This window comes from Falco rusticolus, chromosome 4 (assembly GCF_015220075.1).
Source record: "Falco rusticolus isolate bFalRus1 chromosome 4, bFalRus1.pri, whole genome shotgun sequence".
NCBI lineage: Eukaryota > Metazoa > Chordata > Aves > Falconiformes > Falconidae > Falco > Falco rusticolus.
Genome location: NC_051190.1, coordinates 32,121,731 through 32,141,239, shown reverse-complemented (window position 1 = coordinate 32,141,239; position 19,509 = coordinate 32,121,731). Strand labels below are relative to the sequence as shown.

Genomic DNA, 19,509 nt, shown 5'->3' with positions numbered 1-19,509 from the left:
TTTTAAGAAATTGCTCTGTTGCAAGCTGAGTATGATACCTTTGAGATGACAAGATTTATTCTTGGGCTATAATAAATAAAGGTAATTATGATGCTAAGAATTAATAAATGGAGTTTATTTGTCTAGATGATCACCTTTAAGCATAGAAATCAAAGGCACTGATGAACTTTGGCCTTACTGTGTGAAGCTTTTGCAATGCCGTGATTATTATCAAATCTCAATAACTTCCAGTAATGTGTAAGTAGCATCAACAACAGCTGTCGCACAATTTCATTGGGCTTTCAGATAAGTATCTAGAAGTAGAACCAGGTTTTAGAGGTATAAAGAATGCAATTACCATTTTAATATCTCTGCACAGGGAACAGGAAGATTAATTTTTGTAGGTCTATTTTTGTGATTTTTCACAGGTCAGAAGAGATACGCAAAAAGCTGGCAACAACACTAGAAATAAATTAAGGGCTGCTGATAGCTAATTAAAGGAGCACAACTAGATAGCAGAATTATTGGAAAAAATCTAAATATCTTGTACTTTAAAATCATGCTGTACTTTTGATGGGGTTTTCAAAAAGAGAAGAGATGTTGAGATTCTTGGCTCTTGCTTCTTAATGAAGTTTAAACCAGCATTTTCAAAGCAAGACTGTGTCTCAGAAGTCCAGAGAATAGAAAAAGTATTTTTCTACGCCTTTAGGATATATTTATTGTTATAACACTCGTGAGTTATTTATTGTTACCTGACAATTCCTGTATTCTAATACATGGATATAGTGTGTTTTATAGCTTCATTTCCAGCTCGTTCACTGCTTCCTGATGAGACTTTTAGAGTTGGTCCAATAGAAAATGAACTTGGTTTCTAAATGGTGCAGATATGTGACTGCTTTATTGAGATCCAGTTTAAGAAAAGAGGTATGAGCTGGCAAATCTACCAGAGAGCTGGACTTATTCTGGGGAAAAGCAGTAGTGTTTTGGCACAAAATCAGCAGGAGACTTGCTGCAAGCGGCTGGTGACCTTCTCTTTTTCCTTTAAATCTTGATCTCAGCTGAGCATTTGTAGCTGTGCTATGTCTGGAGGGTGGAGGGAGGGATGTTGTACTGTCTACAGTCTGCGCAGCAGTGTGCAGCATCATGTCAAAATCAAGATGGACTTGATAACTCTAATTAGTATTATCTCCCTATAGCATGCTGCCAGGGATGTTGGTAAGATGCTGTGTGGGTTGGCAAGGCGGCAAAATAACAAACGGCAATTGGCAAGAAAAATAGAAACAACCCCTTTAAAGGGCACGTTCCACGTTTTTCCTGTGTCTCAAGCATTAGAGATATTGAGCTTATATTTTAGACTGGAGATAAAGTATGGAAAATCCATGACACTTAGATCTTGCTACAAATTAATCTATTCACCAGGCAGAAAGTTTTAAAGTGAGTTGAGGCTTGAGGTGTCATGCTGATCTCTGCAAGCAAGAACAAAGTCACAGCGGCTGTACTGTCACATGCAGCCCATCATGCCTCTGACAGCTCACTGCAACAGGAACAGATAGGTGGCAAATTTTAATGACCTGTTAATATAACTGGCCACATTTATATAAATGCTAGGAACATTGATGTCTCCTGCAGCATGTTCCTGAGGTGTCTGGGGTTTTTTACCAAGTGTGTTGAGATTGTTAGATGTGTCACATGGTATTTTCTGGTTTGGGTGATGTGCAGAGGGAGGGAAAAGGAAGGATGCAAGATAAATGTACTAGGGAAACTCTAGAATATTTAGCTGTGTTTGCCTGAACTGGACTTGTCTTAGGGGTAACATGAAGGCCATAAACTTCTTGCCATAATAACCTTGAAACTATAAAGTCACACAGCTGAATGAAGTCTGTATGCATCTGTATGCAAAAGATCTCTGTGAATTGAAACCAGCCTTACTCCACTGTCTCTCTTTGAGAAGCTACGGTTAGATATATGGCCACTCCATTGACATCTGTTTTAATGGGAAAAGTGTAATTTAATGACATGAAATTAATTTTAGCTCGTGGGAGAAAGGAAGGATTTTTCCCACCTATTTTCCTTTTAGTGAAGAGGGTAGCACCAGGAGGGATCCCCCCATCCCCCCCCGCCAGGTATTGCCAATGACACTTCAGAAATATGATTTCTTTTAAAGGCATGTATCTGAGCTTTCCAGGAGTTTATTCCATAGCAGCTGCATCCAGGGATTAAGAGACCTCCTGTGAGAGACACAGAGAGTCCAGAGTTATGAAACACAAGGTTTCTGATATGGGTTAAGGCCCTGGCTGCTCACCACCCACGCCTGCATCACCATCCATATTGCCCCACTGTCCTCTGGCATAAAATCAGTTGGGACCCCACTTGCCATGCCTCGGCTGTGCCAGCAAGGAGCTTGTTCACCGTCTACCCATCAGGATGACTTGTGTGGGATGCTTTCTCCATGAAATGTCCTAACTCTGCCTGTGGGTTGTCACCCTGCCTTGACATTTTAAAGTGTTTTAGCTCTGCTGTCTCACAGTGAATTCCTCTTTCTGCTGGTGCTGTTGACAAGCTGCCTTCTGCACAACTCTGCATCTCCATAAATCTTTTTAGGAGTCAGATTTAGCGATCAGTAACAGCTCCCTAGCAAAGCTGACCGCCACTGGCTCCTTGCAGAGCCCACATTTACCCTGTGCACCGGGGGTGGAAGCTGCCACGACACTGCAGGGCAGGGAGGGACCAGTAAGAACCGCAGATGTCTGTGTGACTTCGGGTACGTCCCTTGCCAGCCATTCCTGTCAGCTGGAAAATAGAAATAATACTGCTGCCATACAGAGGTTTTCTGAGAAATGTCTCTTCTTTTCAGAAATTATTTGAGTTTTACTTAGTCTTATTAATAAAATTAGCTAAATTGGATAGACAAAAGCTAACGGGTATCCCTGGCATGAATAGAATTATGTGTTTTGGTGATGCTGAGCACTCAGCAGCTCAGTCCAATCACTTGCATAGAATAAAAAGGGCTGATCTTAACTGCTTACCCCACAGCTAAAGAAACAGATACTGGATATGCTCAGGAAGCCTTTATTAAAGAAAACAAAACAAAAAAAAAACCAGGAAAATTGGGAAAGCTATAAATACAAGAGAAGTTTGCCTGTAATTTCTGTTTAAACAAACTTTTTATTTCCTTCCCATTACTGGTATTAAGGGCTTTAATAATGACACGGATCAGCATTGTAGTCACTGGCGATTTCCAGCTGGCACCTGTCCCATGGGGATCTCAATGTCCTCTCCATCTTCCTAACCTGTGGTACATGGCTGCGGTACCAATACAGCTGGTGGGAGCTGCAGCTGCAGTGCCTGAATTGCTCTGCTAGAAAAGTATACATGGTGGGATCGCAGCTGGACAGCCCTCCACCTACTCTGCCCATATGCTTTTAAGGTGCATTTGCTCCCATTGCGTTTGTAAATCAGGTTGATGGTATTTACAGGGCAGTATCTAACCAGGTACTTTCCAAAGCAGGAACTGAAAGTAAGCATATGGTAACCTGTAAGTATAAATTTATTATCTATTTGGAAAGGGGCAATAGTCTTACTAGACTGATAGAAAGAGAAAGGGGTTTCTTCCAGAAGAAAAGGCCTTGGTTGTTTGGGGTTTTTTTGGAAGGATGAGGACCAAAAGGAAAAGAGTAGATCCTTCTGTTTCATGTGTGTTTCCTTATGGAAGGGGGAAATGCTGACGTTTAACAGAAAAGTCAGAATTTTATACCCAAACCCAGTGCTTTCTTCAGTTTATTTATTTACTGAAAACAATAGCTATACATCCAAAAACATTCTTGGTAGAAATGTGTCTTTGGATATCATCTCACAGGAGACATAGGAGATAGAAATGAAAAATTCTTTTACTAACTGCGTTTTATTTTTTAACTTCATAGGAGGTTGTGCTTTAAAGAGAGCTTTGACTGGTACTAAAACAGAAAATGTTTTCGTTAAAAACAAAAAAAAATGTGAGAGTAAAAGAAAACAAACCTTAGAAAAAGCCTTAAAAATAAAAGATTGCTTTCTTTTTGATGGTTTCTGTGGGCCCATTTCATGTCTGTGTCCTTTGGACATTTCAGCAGAGTGAGGCTGGCATGGAGGCTGGGAAAGATCAGCTTGTGGTTGTATCTTGCATCGCACAGTGCTGTGCTGTGAATCACGTGTGAGTGAGGCTGGCGAGGTTCATCACTGGGCTAATCAGAAGGGAAAAGTGCCACACGGCTGAGATAAATAAGCATGGCAGAGCAAATTTTGACAGTTATGCCAAAGTGATTTGAATTAGGCAAACCTTTGATGTCTACAAAGCTGTACTTGATATCCTGGTGGGAGCAGGTTTTCCCATTATACGTTCATTTAATAATTTTATACTCTAGGTTGGGCAGAAAAAACACCAAAATGGCTTTTTGACAGACTCATATGCTTGCTTCTGAATTCCCAGGGAATACAGAGATCTAACCAGACAGAACCCTGAAGAATAATTGACACTGAACGGTGACTCTTCCTTGCTTACTTCTTTATTACTTAGGTGTGGGTTTGTGTGAAAAAGGTTCATGTTTGAAAAGTTATTCCAAATCCTTACTCAAGTTGCAATCCATAATAAATACAAAATATAAAATGCGGTGTAATCTTCAAATGGTACAAGGCATTTACTGCTTTGAACGGATGGAAGAGATGTAAGTGCAAATAATAATCTGTGAGGAAGGTCAACACAGAGGAGGCAAAGTACATTTTTAATTTACACGCTTATGTAGCTTGTGGCAGGTGTTGAAACCGGCATCACTGGTGAAGGGAAAACACAAAAGATATAGGAAGATGTCTGGCTTTATCAGTTTTAAGTCACGCACTTGAAAACAATACCATGTGAAATGAAGAGACATAATGTAGAGAATTTCATACTTCAGCAAGAATGCTCCTACCCTGCTGATTAGCTGACATTTGCGGTCAATTATTTCCCAAAGGTAATGGCAGCTTTATAATTAGGCCCTCAGTTAGCGATGCCTTTCTGCTCATGCCTCACCCCGTACAGATTTGCAGCGTGGAGGTTTTCAGTTGTGGGTGTGCTGTTTGACGCGCACCGACCACAAGGAACTGGAGTAAAGGCAGAACTGGGATTAGTCCCAGTGTGTTTGTTTAGCACCGAGGAGTTTTTGAATCAAGCTTCCACTTCAGTGAATTCTTCAGGGTCATGAAGTGTTCATTAGATGAATGGGAATATGTATATCTGCGAGAAGACCTTTGTCACCCTGGGATAAAGCATGATCGTGTTGCCTGGGGACACAACAGGAATGGCCTCGTGCCTCCTGGCCCTCCCACTGTGCCGAGTGCTCACTGGGAGCAGCAAGAAGTGCTGGCCAAGAAAGGCTTTTCTCATCAGTCAACATTTTCATAATTTCAGATATTTTCCTGACAGCAAATTACTTTTGCGGAGCAAAACCTTGCTTTCCAGTGCCACCGAACAGAAATGGGTTGGGAGGTCTTAGAGTGCAGGGTGCCTGGCACCGCGGTGCTCCTCTCTGGCATGGAGTTAGTAGTGGCAGCGTAACGTGAGGCTCATCAAAGTGACCTTTCCCTCTGGTTGCCCTTACAAATGCTGTTGCCTGCCAGAGTCCCAATATCAGTATCTTCTTCAACGAAAGTAGGAATAGCTTAGTGAAGTTTTCTGCGGGGTATTTCTCACTGTGCCCAAACAAGACCCTTTCCCCTAGCTGGGGCATGCCATTCCTGCACAGCGGGAGGTCTGTGCGTCATAAACTGCAGTGGCAGGGAAGCTGCTGGGACTTCACTGACCAACATCAGAAGTAAGGTCTTAAATGCACTATCATGCAATGCCATCCTGGTGAAGCTCATGGCAAGTGGAAAAACATAAAAGCGGGAAATAGTGAATGATTTCCTTTGTTTTCATCCCATAGCAGATTTTCAGAAAAACTCAAAAATATGGTTGGGTTTTTTTTTCTCAAATGGTTTGTCAAAGTATGGCAAAAATATGAGTGCGCAGAGATAATTTATTGGGACATTTTCTCTACATTTGCATGTATAGATATACATATAAATGTGTATAACTATTTCTGCACAAGCATGCAAATATATAGATACATATGCATGTGCTTGTGTGGATATATACACACATATGTATATTCATGCATACACCCAAGAAAATAAATTCCCATTGCCTTTCTCTTGTTTAATAATAATACTGAAATACTGGCATTCAACAATCTAAATCCTCAAACGTGTTGAAGAAAGGTAGATTTTAATGGTGTTAAATGAACCATTTAGCACAGAGGGCCTCTCACCTTCAGTGGCACACTTCTCAAAATGAAATCCAATGTTCAGATACAATAATAAAAAGAAGAAAAACAATATTACCTGTTTAAAGAGAATATAAAAATCCAATTAAGTTCTGAATTTTAATTTTCTTGCAAGCATGGGTTTGTTGCTCTGTGAAAAGAATGAAAATGTGTATGACATTCTGTGTGTTATCTACATAATCCAGAGGCTAGAATATCCTATCATGCTTATTTTGTCTAGTGATGATAAAACTAAACAGTTTTAACTGAATTTCCTGTAAATGAGCAAATAATCAAAAATGAACATCTTTATATTCTGATCTTTCATTAATTTATGTATAAATGCTGTTATAAAGAGATTAGCTTTTATGAAAGAGAATGAATTTTGCCTGGATTCTGACAGCAGTGACGGGCTGTAGCAGATGAAGTGCTGTGGGTGGAAGAAAGCTGAGGCGGTCACTCACTTCTGAATTGTGAATTCAACAAAAGAGAAGAAAGGAAGCTCTGCAATCAAGAGGCCCATATGGCACCAGCCATTGATATGCAGACGCAGAGCATTGTGCCCAAGTGTCACTACCCTCTTGTCCCTAAATGCGGCGGATCAGTCATGGCCATTTGCTAAGCTGTGTGTTGAACATGAATTGGTGGCACATGTTGAGGGGTGGCAGAATGAAAAGGTGGCAACCTGCGAGTGCAGGAGAGAGCCAGTGGGGCAGGAGGAATTTGCTTCTCTTCCAGCCATGGCTGGGGCAATAATGTCAGTGCAGTAAACTCTTTCTTCCCTTTGCCACTGACTAATCCTGCCTTTCTTTCTTTCCTTAGGTTTGCTTTATTTGGACTAAACAACAGAGAAAAACACCTGTACCTGGACTGTAAGTATCCAAATCAGCAATTATATTTGTACCTACATAAGACTGTCACCCACCAGTCTTGCTTAGCCAAGAGAATGTCCTAGGGATAAAGCAACAGCAAAATATACCTCACTGCCATTGTGCCTCTGCAGCCTGGCATTGTTCAGCCGTGCCACACTCTGTATCTGTGCTCTTGCCCTCCAAGAAGCATTGCCTTTTCCAGAGTGAAACAGCAGATATTTGACCAAATTGGTAACTGGGTAGAACACAATGTGCCTGGGTAAGTGCAGAGGAGTAGACAGTATATCCAGGCTGGTATAAATCAGGTTACTCTCAGACAGTAACTTTTTGTATGGTTTATAAAGATAATTTAAAACAGGCAAAGGCAAAATGTCCAAACCCACATTATTTTAACAGACCTTTGTGCCTAATGGTGCAATTAAGGACTCAGACAAAGGAGTCTATTGGGTATTGAGAAAGACTGGAAATTCTTGGTGTCTGATTTTTTTAATACCAGTCTTTGTAATGGTGGGTACCCAGTCTGAAGAGTATCCAGCCTTCCAATGTCTGGGAAATCTGTTCCTTCTGAAATAGTCAAAGAGGCTGTTTACACAGTCTCCAGGTTTTGATATTAGATCCAGAAGAAATTATTAAATTGTTCATGTGACCTAAAATTCTACAGAAAACAGGGCTGTAAAGTGCCAGATTTGCCTGTTGACAGGAAGCAGCTTTATCTGTTTTCCCATGTTTTTACAAGCCATGTGTACTGCTCCTGGCCTTTAATCTCACCACAGATTGGCATAGAATCATAGAATCATGTAGGTTGGAAAAGGCCTTTGAGACCATCAGGTCCAACGATTAACCCAGCACTGCCAAGCTGAACCATGTCCCTAAACGTTTCCTCAACACCTCCAGGGATGGTGACTCCACTGCCTCCCTGGTGGCTTATTCCAATGTTTGATCATTTGAACTGTTTGTTATGTTGCAGCACTACAGCAGGGATGGGAACAGCATTGCCGACATCCAGATTCTTCTGTGCTTCACAAAGTCACGCACCCTGTTCTGCATTTCTGCAAGTTCAGAAAGGTGGCAACTTCTATGCCTCTTCATGTCCTGTAAAGTAATTAAAGGACAGCCATGTAAGTTTTAGATGGAAGTAAAAAACTAATCTTGTAGTTATTTTTCTGTATCCAGGATTATTTTTATATTATTAAAATTGTCACTATGGTGGTCCTACAGCAGGTTTCTTGTTGAAGGTTATGTTGCCTGTAAAAATAAAAACAATTAATTGTAAGTGTTTGCAGACATATAATACAAAACACTTCCAACATGACAAAGTTAACACTTTATGATTTTAACCTTGTTTCATTCAAAGCCTCAAAAACAATCTCAGGGCCCCATCTCGGTTTCTCACAATCAGTTTGTTATGCCAGAAACGTCACCTTCACTGTCTTATATTAAGCCACCAGGTGTTGTTCAGCCCTTTTATATTAACCTTCTTCATGTCTCTTCAAATTTGGCCCAGTGTCCGCCTCAAGGCAGCATGTGAAAATTAGCCACACATGTTTATAAACATACTACAAATCTGTTTTCTTATTCATAAAAATAAAGATAAAGGAATTCTGAAAAGCTGTGATGAAGCGGATACCATTTCCCCCAATACTTCAGGGCTTTTCTTTCCTGCAAACACTCTTGTCCCTCAGAGTGATGCATCGCAGCAAACCCAACTGGTGCAGTCAGTAAGCAGAGCTGCTTTGCAAGCACTTCCCTGCTATTTATGCTGCTGGAATTTAAGGGCTTGATCATGCCCACATTTTAAAAGCCAAACACTGAATTTAATCAGCAAAAGATTAAGCAGTGCCAGTGCTTTCCAATACTGCTAAAAAAAATAAGAAATAATCAATCATAGTGTATGAGTTATTTGTGTTTGAATATTGAATCCCAAAGGGGTGGTAGGTATTTTTTGTAATCCTGTGGAGATGGAGTAAATGGTTATGAATAGCACAGTGGCAGAACAGGATTGATTACTAAGCTCCAGTCTGTTAAAAACACCTCAGTTTGCCAAAAGGTCTTGCAGCAGGACTCGTCTATGTACTCTCTTTCTTCTAAGCCCAAACTCAAGTACGGCACAGAAACAAAAAGGCCTGGAAGGATTTCAGAAGAGCTCTTTGCTGTGTGCTGCCTCACATACTGTTTTTGCTACAGAAACTGCAAGTCCCTCCACTGTTTGTGACACAGTTTGTACAAATGGCATCTCATCCCGAGCCCTTGCTCTGCAATCTTAATGGTCCTTTCCAAGAAAGAGCTCTAATAGTTCATTGAAATTGTGTTTAGTCTGCAGGCCCCCTGGAGCTATTATGAATGCAATTAACGTCTGCAGATCAGGACAAAAATGGGAAGGACTCTATGCTGTATTGACTTAATATATCATAATGGCTCTGTCTGGGCCTGAACGGGCTATTATTCATCCAAAGGGCTTGGTGCATGCCACAGTTGCACAGTGCAGCTTTTGACATGGCTGGAGGTCCTGCGGGAAGGACAGGCCTGCGACGTGCCTCCTAGAACAATAAACAGGAGGCTGACCCCAGCTAACGGTGCTGGAAGCTGTGGTCCATTTCCCCATAAACCTTTGTGGGCTCCTGGTTTTAAAAGCTATATGAGAGGTCAGTGGGCAAAACCAGCTTCTAGTGCATCGCTAGCTCCTGGTCTACCCATTCCTTGCTGGCTCCTGGACCCATCGCTGCCCACAGGGAGAGATTTCTGTTGCTTCTACAGATGCTCACAGATGCCATGCAGAAGGCAAAGACCCCAGGGTGAGGCAGACCTGCTGGCATCTCAGCCCTCCTGGCACGGGCCAAGGCTAGTTGTCTGGGATCTCTCTCTAATAGTCTGGCACCTCTGGAGTGCTTTATCCTCACCTCAGACCCTTGGGACCAGCTGCTGAGATGTACATTTCGCTGCTGATGGAGGAGCCATTTCACTGTGTCCTGGTTGCAGTTGGGATAGAGTTAATTTTCTTCCTAGTAGCTGGTATAATGCTGTGTTTTTCGATTTAGCACAAGGATAATGTTGATAGCACACTGATGTTTTAGCTGTTACTAAGTAGTGTTTACCCTCAGTCAAGGACTTTCCAGTTTCCCATGTGCTGCCAGTGAGCAGGTGCCCGAGAAGCTGGGAGGGAGCAGAGCCAGGACAGCTGACCCAAACTGGCCAAAGGGGTGTTCCATACCATAGAGCATCATGTGCAGGACATGAACTGGGAGGAGATGACTGGGAGGAGCTGATCACTGCTGGGGGTCTGGCTGGGTATTGGCAGCAGGGGGTGAGCAGTTGTGTTGTGCATCACTTGTTTTTCTTGGGGTTTATTCTTTTCTCTCTCTCTTTGTTATTTCCATTTTCTTCATAATCTATTATTGTTATTGTTGTTATTTTACTCTATTTAAATTATTAAACTTTCTTATCTCAGCCCGTGGGTCTTGCTTTTTTCTGATTCTCTCCTCAACCTACCGGGGCAGGGGGAGTGGGCCAGCAGCTCCCTGGTACCCAGTTGCCGGCTGGGGTTCAACTACGACACGCTGTCATGTGTTTTGATTTCATGCTGTGCAGTAAATGCAGGGCGCTTCGGGAACTGTGATTATTTTCAACCAGGGAAGCCTGATTTCAATCACGTATTTTCCTGATTTTACACAATGAACACTAAAGCAAACAGATAAGCAAATCTATGTTTTATCTTACAGACTCTCCCAAGCGCCTGAGGCAGTTTCAGGTCCAGTGGCTGAGGTTAGGCTAGATTAAGCACTGCTGAAATGCAGAGTAGGCAGGGAACAGCTTCCCTTCTGAAGTCCTGGCACTGCAGCTGGCTGTGCAAGTGGAAATCCTTTTAAATGTCAGAGAAATCTTTTCTTTTGGAAGCTCCATCATCTGTGTTATCTGTTCTTTTAACCTCTCTATCCATTCGTTCAGCACTGGAGTTTCAGTGTCACAAAATGTTCTCCCAGTCCAGTTCAGGTGTCAGATTTTAAATATCACCTTCTGAGTTCTGCTATTGATTGTTAGTTGCCTTTTTTTTTTATATATATTTTTTTTAAATCAAACTGGGATTAGATGCATGTAAACTGCAATGTGTTCATATGTAGTACAAACTCAAGAAAAATAAGAGAGGTTCATTCAATGCATTGCCTTTTACAGATGACCTATCTCTAATCATGGTGCTGCTTTTGAAATGAAAATGCATATGTAACTCTAACATTGATACAGCTGCACTTCAAAGAAAAATGAAGGAATCTGAGGTCTTTGGTGCTCTTCAGATTTACACTATTTCAGGACCAAGTGCTATAAACATCTGTTTATATGGGAGTGTGATTACAAAAGAAATCTTTTCTATGTGAGTATATGCTTTTTTAATGTCACTGCAATGTATTTTCACTTTAATGATATCATTCCACTATTTAGGCAGAAATTCTGGAATTTATTTCAAATGGGTCACATAATTCCCTGATCCTAACATACCTAAAAATATATTTGTAACACTCAGCTTTGTGTGCAACTTCAATCTTAGCATTAAGCTAACCTGTCTCAGAGCTCGGCACATCCCTAGGTGAGCGCGTGCTGACACATTTTTAACTTTTGTGAAGAACCCTTATTTTTCCTTACCAAATAGAGGCAGGCTTCCCACAGAAGTTGTGATCAGAAATGGATGTGTCAGCTGTTATCTCCAAACTTGCACAGTTGTAATCACAACTGCTTGTGTGTGCCAGAAGAGATTGGAATATTTACAGCTTTTCAGTGCAGCCGGACGGAAACAATTACAAGTGAATACAAACTTGTATTTGTTTGTATTTGAAAAGTCGCATATACAAATATATGGAAAAACCACAAATAATATGCACATTCTGTCTTACAGATAAACAAGATGCCAACAGGAGCAAGCAGAAAATGTGTTTGCAAGTAGAAAGCATTATCAAAGATGCAGAATATAAAACTGTATAGAAGCAGAGGGCAAGGCAAGTGTCTCGAGCAGAAGCCATGGTAGCAGCTTTTCCGTTCCAGGACTGATGTTTCAAGTTTGTGAAGGTGAGTCCACTCGAACAGTTCTGGCTGCTCTGGGCTGGGAGGAAGCTGTATTTGCCCTGTGTGGGTGGTACTTTTTCACTGAGGCAGATGAAGCCAGGAAGAAGGTTTTGTTTTGAAGGAGAAATACACCACATTTTTTTGCGAAGTCTGATAGGAATATGATCAATTAAATTGATGCTGCAAGCAGGATGAATGGGTCTAAATGGAGACCAAATTTTGCTTATAAGGGTATGATACCAGGTGTGGGGGTGATCTTTAGGTTTTGGGACTCCTTGTCACCATCTTTACTGCAAGTTCATATATCCTCTTCTTATTCCTGAAATTGTGCTATTGAGTGCATCATCCTATGGCTGACCAGGTCATATTCCTTCATGAGCAGAGTAAATACCTGCATTTCTTCTTACAATGCTTACAAAGTCTGAATTGTTTAGTTTTATTCTTGCTAGGTTTTCTTTGTCTGTATGCTTCTTGGCAAATCAATGCTCAAAGGAGCAACCTGTGTATCTCTGACTTACACGCAGTTCCAGCTGAATGGCACTAGGCTTCTAGCAGAAGGATTGAAAGAACAAAGAAAAAGGTTCATTTAATTTACCTTGAGGGATAGTTCATTTTTCAAATAGAGACAATTTGAAAAACACAAAGTACTATGCCAATATCTTAGTCACTCTCAAAAATAAAATTAAGTCTTTCTTGGTAGGAAAATAAATGTCAATGCTATGTACATTTGCATCCAGCAGCAATTCTGCAGCTAATTTTGTAGTAATTGATACGCTGCTTTATTGCTTTATTATGAGTGTTGAAGCATTAAATATTCAGGTCCAAGCCAGACTTGGCATAACACCAAAGTGGGCATTTGCCACGTACTAGCAGGCTGACCAGTAGACAACAATAATCAGGGCTGGCACAGAGCTTAAACATTGATGTCCACTGCTGGCCTGAATACAGTTCAGAATATTATGGGCCAGAAATACTAGCTTACATACAGGGCTGCTTAATGAAATGAAGAACTGACCTGAACAATATAAAACAGATTAGAAAAGAAGCTGCCCTCCAACCAAGAGGCCATGAAGTAGTTGATAAATGGATGTTTCTATGAGTAGGATTTCAGGATGCTAAATTCAAACCAATGTCTTTTTTTGGGTGATGCTGATAAGTATCTTTATTATGTATGAAAGTGACTGTGAGAGTAACTTGTGAAAAGTGCATAATAGGTTATCTGTCTATTAAAAGGACATGTCTAGGTAGGCTTCATTCAGACATGTGAGAATTCTTTTTAAAATGCAGAACTACACCATCAGCTGGGGTAAAGAGGATTATTTTCAATGTCTGTCCTAATATACATGCACCAAACATTGCTGTTGTGCTGCAGGGGTGCACAGTAGGCAGTACAGTTGTGGCCACAGCTCCAGGAATCACTCACTCTAAAATGAGAAAAAGCAGCACTACTGGCATGACTCTAAAGAAATTACAGATACCAAAAGTGCAATAGGAAAAGGGAGCAGAAGAGCGTTTGCTGTTCTGGATAAGCTGTATTCAGACATATTTATATTTAAGCCAACAGCTAGTTGTTACAATGACTCTTTCACGTGTAGAAACTGCCTGCCCTGCATAGACTTTTCCAGACTAGAGCTCCTGGGCACTGCTGCTGTAGTGGCTGGACAGAACATATTTTCTACACACGCTGCTGCTTTAGTGGTTCTTTGTTGGTGTGCTCTGTACCTGTTACCTGGTTGTGCAACGCTCTCTCTGCCTGTAGTATTTGCTCCGTCCACTTATGGCTCCTACAAGGCAATTCGCATGTTTATTCCTGTTTGTACTGCTGGGAATGAGGACTAATTGCTATCAGAGGATCTCATTACTCTTTCCAGAGCACATCAGCTGGACATCCCAGACTCCATTACCTAATGAAACCACCTGCTGATGAACTAATCTTTTTATGTTAACAAGATGGCTTTATAGTGACACTCCTACTGCAATTACAGTGACAGGCTTGGCGTGTTTAATGTCGGGATTGGAAAGGCACTGGGGCACTTGCTGAAGTCTTTCCTCAAGTAAGCACAAAGTGAAGGGCAGTGAGGTATTTTCCTTGCAGGACAGAGAAGGACACAGGAAGGGTGATGTGTGCTTTGGGCACAGGGGGACGCTTGACTCCAGCTAGGCTTGGCAGAGGGGACCACTTGGCCAGGCACCACTGAAAACACTTCCACTTGATTCCTGCTCTGAACTGACCCAGGCTGGAGGCTGTTTCTTCCCCCAGACTGCAGGTGAGCCTTCGACACTGCAAAGCTTTTGGGAACCTTCCTTGTGATCTCTGGCTTCAGCAACAGGGACTCTGTAGCTAAAAAATTACATCCATGGAACCTCCCTGAAACCTGGACCAACATAAGGATGGCCCATGGCGTTTTTCTTCACTTGAAATGTGTTCTTCACCAATTCACGTAATTTCCCTTTTTTTAAGTTAGCAGAGCCTCTTCAGCTTTCTGCAGCAAGCAGGTGTTTCTCCATATTTCCAGTCTGTGAACTTAAAGAAATTCTAAAATAATTTGTCATTTTATAAATAAGTTAGACAAGCTGTCATCACAAATCTGTCACCGTGCAGACAGGTGCAAACATGCGCAGTATGCAGAGAGAGACACTGACACCGAGATCAGAATAAAGGCCATCTAAAAGCAATTACATTCCCAGGTATTAAGCAAACACAATTATTTAAATTGCTAGTAAAAAATTGTTGATAAAATAGATAATTAAAAAAGATTGACCTGAAAGCTGATTTTAAATTATTCCGTAACGTGCATATAACTCATAAAATTGCTCTCTCATGACCCAGCCTCCATTAAAAAGAAATTTCACCTAGGAAAAAAATTACATATGCAGCACACGGTGATTAAAATAAATACATTTTCTCTCAAATGCTGGAAATGATGTGAGGAACTGTATTAAAAACTGGGAATGCATTAGAACTACATTGCAAACTGTAGTGTGGTCTGTCATTTTAATAAATCACACTCAAGAGGCACTGAAATAGAAAGTATGACAATACCTTAGACCACAGAAATAGTAGATGACCTATTGTATGTAGATATATAAAAGCTGTAGATATATATAAGCTGAAAAAAGACTGGAAAAGATCATAGAATCATAGAATTGTGAAGGTTGGAAAAGACTTTTAAGATCATCAAGTCCAATCATCAAGCCAACACTCCCAAGCCCACCACTAAACCATGGCCCTAAGTGTCACATCTTCAGGTCTTTTAAATCCTCCAGGGACGGTGACTCCACCGCTTCCATGGGCAGCCTGCGCCAATGCTTGACAGCCCTTTCAGTGAAGACATTTTTCCCAGTTTCCAACCTAAACCTCCCCTGGCGCAGCCCGAGGCCGTTTGCTCTTGCCCTGTCGCTTGTTCCCTGGGCACAGAGACCGACCCCCCCCCTGCCCACAGCCCCTGTCAGGCAGCTGGAGGGAGCGATCAGGTCCCCCCCGAGCCCCCTGCTCTCCAGGCTGATCCCCCCCAGCTCCCCCAGCCGCTCCCCACAGGGCTTGTGCCCCAGCCCCTTCCCCAGCCCCTGCCCGGCTCTGGACACGCTCCAGCCCCTCCACGTCCCCCTGGCAGTGAGGGGCCACAGCTGAACCCAGGGTTCGAGGGGCGGCCGCACCAGTGCCCCCAGTGCAGGGGGACGGGCACTGCCCTGGCCCTACTGGCCACGCTGGTTTGGGTACCAGCCAGGATGCTGCTGGCCACCTTGGCCACCCGGGCACACGGCCGGCTCCTGCCCAGCGGCTGTTGGCCAGCCCCCCCAGGCCCTTTCCCTCTGGGCAGTTCCCAGCCCCCTGCCCCAGCCCGCAGCGCTGCGGGGGCTGCTGTGACCCACGGGCAGGAGCTGATGCTTCTCCTTGTTGAACTTCATACAGTTGGCCTTGTCCCATTGATCCATCCTATCCAAGGTAATGTAGATGCTAATATAATCGGGAAATTTGTGTTTCTCATCCTAATTACAGTGGCTCCTAAATAACAATGAGGGTCCTATCATGCCACGAGCACATAGCTCAAGAGATAGCAGCTGCTGTGGTGAGATTGCATTTACACTAGAGTAGACAGAAAAGAGGCAAAGAGAAAAAGGGCAAGTATTGCAGCACAGACAGATTAAAGGCCAGTTTTCCAAATATGTTTAGTGCATCTTGATGAGGGAGGTGGAAACCTAGAGCAAAGGGTGTCTCAGATGCCCTTTGTGACCTGCCAAGGTCACGGAAGTCTCATGCAAAGATGAGAAGCAGACGTTGGTGACCTGAGGCCAAATTTTGTGTCCTTAGCACTGGGAGACTGGTGGATGTGTGGCCACCTGACTGAGCTGGACACATCTGGTATCAATCGTAATTGCTGGAAAAGAAAAGCAGCTCTTTGGCTTTGCAGTTGGCACTGCTCTCTGCTTCTGTGGCAGGCCAGCTCGTGGATGGCTCACAAGTATGGTTTGTTTGTGCAATGCTCTCCTAAAGAAGATAATCTCTCAGTGCCTCTGTTGTAGGATGTTGCTTCTAAGTTAGTTTTAATGGCTTGATGCTCAGCTGGAGTAAAGCAACTTCACTGCTGAGACAGTGAAACTACGGCCATTTATGCCCAGTTCTATTGCTCCTGATCTTCTTGGTCATGGTTGATGTTTTTTCAGTACCTATGGTCAAATGTATGCATTGGCAACACCAGCACCAAATAAAAACTAAATTAATTTTGACCTGTGGCTATCCATATATACAAAATTCAGAGAAACTGGTTGAAGAGATGGATAGCACCAAAGGACGTTGTTTTAAGCAAATCTTTCAAGACTCCAGTTTTAATAACGTGTAGCTCTGCCAGTGTCATTGCAGAAACATGAGAGCACCCGCTTTCAATTTAAAGTGCTCTTCTCCACACGTAGCACTTCTCTGAACCTGTCACTTCTCAGGAGGCTCTTTCTCAGGCAGTCTGCATTTTAAATCAAGCAGTTATGACACTTTTCACTGCAAAAGGGGACAAATTAGTGAAAGCAGCATATATAGAAACTTGGTTAGGATAACTACTGAACAACAGTAACCAGGGTTCCTGGGAAATAACTAACTGCCTCAGATTTTTGCAGTGACCGTCCATAGAAAAAAGAAAGTCATGTAGGAGTGAAACAGCTCACTGGCTTTGGTGCCTACAGTAATGAGTCACAAAATGGTGCAGACTGAGATCATTAATCCTGGATTTATTGACAAGTTTGAAAGCCCAGGTAGACCTTCTTTAGAAATTCAGCTGAGACTGCAATCTGCTCCCATGTCTCTAATACTCTTGAAGACCTCTGCAATTTCAGACATGTTTGTTTTCTCATGATGTCTTTCAGACAGAGCGATAGGAGTAGTTCCATTTTTGTCAAGGGGATGTTGAAGCTCAGAGGTAGCTATGCTGAATTATGGCTTGAAGCCAAATTTTCATCAATTTACCTGCATGTCCCTTCTTTCCCACATGCAGAAAACTGGACTTGCAGACTGGACACTGCTAATTTTGTGTTGCAGGTTTTTTAGATGCGTTCAGGCAGAACCTGTGACTTAGGGAGCAGCAGTGGAACAAAGTGGTTAGGAAGGAGCTTTTTTACTGATCTGGTCTCAGAGTCCAATTTTCACATCTGAGTCTTATGACAGGAGATCGAAGTCCCTCATTAGGGGACTGTATCCAATATTTAATACGCTTAGTGTCCACTACATATGCCTACAAGATAGCCTGGTTTCTGCAAAAAGCAACATCCAGGCTCCTTTCAGTGCCTAATGAAGGGACAGAATGAGTGTTTTTTAAGACTTCATTTTCTATGCCGTTACATGGTAGTGAAGCAGGACTGAGTTCACTAGTTACGCTGTCATACAATCAGCCTGTCAAAAGCAGAATCAGTCTCCTATACTTTACATGAGGGGATACAGGAATATCCTTATTAATGCATCTGTCTTTCAAAGACTATCCTGTGATATCCTGCACTATCATCTTTGAAACATCTTGGACTTGGGGAATGCTAAAACTTAGGATATGAGTGCGCACTATTACTCTGTAAGTTGCATGGGAACTGATTAACCTATCAATCTCTATTATTCAGCTCCTAGAAATGAGACACATACTTCTGGGGATTTACCTGGAGTGAGATCAAAAGGAAACTGCTTTCTCCCTTCCCTGCATGAAGAATCAAAATTTGTTTTGACTAGTGATGTTAAAAATAAATAAATATCTGAAGTGACCTGAATAACTTGAGCAATTCCCTGGTGATTAAGGCGGGAAGCATTTGAAACATGAAAAGTTGCACCCGTGTTCAAATGAGAGAAGTCCTAGTTAATTATTTAGAGCAGCCGAAAGCTCATCAAAAATTTAACCAAGATTTATTTCTCCTTGATTGTGCAGGCACCACAATGTGCAGAAATGGAGGCTTTAACTCTGTTAAATGAAACTCTTGAGTTTTCGCCTCCCAGCGTGGCAGTGCTGGCTCGGTGGGGCCAGCGCAGCCTTTTCTCCTGTCCCCCCTCTTCCCCAAGCACCTACTGAAAATTGCCTTTGAACTGCTGGTGATGCACGTTAGTAAGGTGGATTTAAATAGCATATCCAGGCAATTAAATAGCTTACAGCAGCAGGACTGCTGCCGTGGGGGAGCTGCGTTGGCCCACAGCAGACTGGAGCTGTGGCTTTTCAAGGCTACTAGTACCATTATACTGGGATAGGGGCTGCGCCGAGTGGCATCTCCATTTCTCCTCTTGGGACTCTATTTTTTTTTTTTTTGTTTCTTCCATTGACCCTTAGTTCCCAGACCCGAGAAGTCGGAGCCTTGCAGCACACAGACTATTTAAAATCCCGTGGTGCCTGAAGCATCCCCGGCCCAAGGTGCACAGCGCTGCAGGGGGCTCCACACCCAGACCCCTGCCTGCACTGGTGAGCACCCACAGACTGCAGGTCTGTGCTCCCTTAAAAAAACAGTGCTGCAAACTGGGAGCTGTTTTTAAGCAATTTAGCTCACATCTCACCGATTTTGTGCATGCTGCCTCAGAGCTAGGTCTGGGCCATTGCCCTTTTCTTTGAAGTCCATTGCGTCTGTGATTTTCTTTGATCATTGCTGTGGAAATGACTGAAGTATTTTTCTCATAGGTTTGTATGCACACAGGCAGAAGAGGGCTGAGAACCTCAGTAGAGGTGAAGCATCTGACCTTATCTTGACTTGTTAGGATTAAAGTAACATTAAATAGGACAAAATTATGTTCTAACTATCTTAAGAGATTAATGAGGAGGGAGCGATATTATTCAACTGCTTTTATC

At 42.4% G+C, this 19,509-nt stretch overlaps 1 long non-coding RNA gene across 1 annotated transcript in view; it reads left to right on the top strand.

Moving 5' to 3' along the window:
• The first annotated feature begins 11,977 nt into the window (after positions 1-11,977).
• Positions 11,978-19,509, top strand: part of LOC119147544 — a 34,831-nt gene continuing 27,299 nt past the window's right edge. Inside the window, exon 1 of the long non-coding RNA XR_005104076.1 lies at positions 11,978-12,214. This is a non-coding gene — a long non-coding RNA (uncharacterized LOC119147544). The remainder of the gene's footprint in view (positions 12,215-19,509) is intronic.